The sequence below is a fragment of the Mus caroli genome, unplaced genomic scaffold (genome assembly GCF_978045245.1).
Source record: "Mus caroli unplaced genomic scaffold, Mus_caroli_1 scaffold_7, whole genome shotgun sequence".
NCBI lineage: Eukaryota > Metazoa > Chordata > Mammalia > Rodentia > Muridae > Mus > Mus caroli.
Window position 1 is genome coordinate 82,183,127 of NW_028227262.1, and position 2,035 is coordinate 82,185,161.

A 2,035-nucleotide genomic window follows, 5' to 3' on the forward strand; every position below is an offset into this window, starting at 1 on the left:
GCTGCTAAGAATTCTTCCAGGCAATGGGTTGGCCAAGGTAACCCAACCAACACCCCCCCCAACAAAATTTCAAAATAATATAAAATTTTAAAAGTTCTTTTTTTAAAATTTTTTTTTCATAAGCTGTTCAAGATTTCTCCAGCACTAACTGATACAAAGCACAATGAAATGGCACTTTAGAGACTGCAGCTTCAGGAAAGGGCGTTGAGATGACTTTCATGTGACTAAATCAGTGGGAAACATCATTTTCCTTCTCTGTCTCCCTTGGGGGCACATGAACACTAAGAGGTCACCACAACACTAAGGGGCCGCATGATCCATTTCTGAGCAGTTGGGATAGGAGTAGAACTATGACAAGTTTGAGCTCAGGGTTGGGGCTGAATGGTAGCAAGATTGCCTAACAGGCGTTGAGGCCCTGGAAGGTGGGGTCTTATTTGGTCACATCTGATGGAGAAAGTAAAAAATAAAAATAAGTGTAAAGTTGTTCAAAGACACCAAAGCTGAAAACCTTCACAGCCTGGAACAGTTTTTGGTTTTGGCTAACTTCCTAAAATCCCCCTGTTGTTTGGATAAGACTTGGTGCAGACCACTGAGGTCTCCCACAGTGGAGCCTGCCTGGACTCTGCTGGCTCTCAGAAGTCAGGCCCATTCCATGTTTCTCCTCCATGGCGAGACAGTATCCATTAGGCTAAAATGTGCTGCTCCAAGTTGCAGAAGTGCTTGGAATGTTAAAAATGAGTACTAAGACAGGAAGTAATCACAATGTGCGTATCACAACTTCATTGAAGACACTGTGTTGTGCTCACATTCCCTTAAATAGTGTTCCCAAAGGTGTTCAACCCCTCCAGCTGGAACTCTGGGAAGAGTTTGACACAGTTTTGTGGAAAAAGTCAAGAAGGGTAGAGGGGGTGGCAGGAGGGAAAACAGCCTTCAGTTAAAAAGATCAGCCCTTAGTTTCAAGGTCAGCTCCAGGGAGACTGGCCTCAGGGCGAGTCAAGGTCCAAGGGAGGGAGTGGCCTCAGGGCAGGGAAGGGGGAGGTCTATATAGGGTTCAGATCCAGCAGTGTCTGGTCCAGCATCCTTTGTATACAGAGATGCTCTTCTTTGGTGCACTTCAGCTTATCTTCTGAGTCATCAATGGTCTTCTCCAGTTTGGCTACTGATCTTTCAACAAACTCAGCATGGGTCTCTGCCTTATTAAGTTTATCAGTAAGAATCTTTATTTCTTCTTCATACTTCTTTTTTGAGAGTACTTTTCTTTAGCAACACTTAGACACTTCAGGTTCTGGTCCATCAGTCTGATCTGCTCATCTATCTCTCATGCGTTCCAAGTCTCCTTCAATAATCACCAACTTATGAGCCACCTCTTCATACTTCCTATCTGCCTCTTCTGCAATGTGCTTTGCTTCCTTTAGCTGGATTTTCTTGAGTTCCATCTTTTCTTCATCCTGTAGAGCCTGATTTCAATCACCTTCGAACCTCTCTCGCTCTCATCAGCAGCCTTTTCCCTTCCTCTAGCTTCTGCAAAGCAGTGGCAAGTCGCTCCTCGGCACGGTCCAGCTCCTCTTCAGCCAGCTGGATTCTGCGGTTCAAGGAGGCCACCTCAGCTTCAGCCTGCTCCCGGCCTCCCTTTCTCTCTCTACTTCCCACTGGAGGCTCTTGTCGCTCTCCTCCGCATCATCAACCTGCTGCTGCAGAACCTGGATGGTCTTTACCGCCCATTATTTTGTTTTTAAAGGCCAGACATACTTCCCTAGTGAACATATCTGAACCAGGCATTTATCTTTGTAAGATTTTCTTTTTCTGAGAATTCAATATAGTTACAGACATAGAACTGTTCGGGTTTTTCCCCTCTGGAGTAAGGATGGAAACTGTGAATGAAAGAACCCTTTCCTGGAAAGAACCCACGTTCTATGGAATCTTCTGCAAGGCTGATTGAGTGCTAAGAACTTCAGTGAGTATGGAGAGATTGGAATGTTGCAGGTTCAGGATCTAGTTATAATTTATCTTGTGCTCCCCACCCCACTCCGGCTTC

General features: G+C 45.2%; 1 pseudogene; it reads right to left on the minus strand.

Moving 5' to 3' along the window:
* Nucleotides 1–1,040: 1,040 nt before the first annotated feature.
* LOC110296536 (tropomyosin-like) lies at nucleotides 1,041–1,681 on the minus strand (annotated as a pseudogene).
* Between the last annotated feature and the right edge of the window lie 354 nt (nucleotides 1,682–2,035).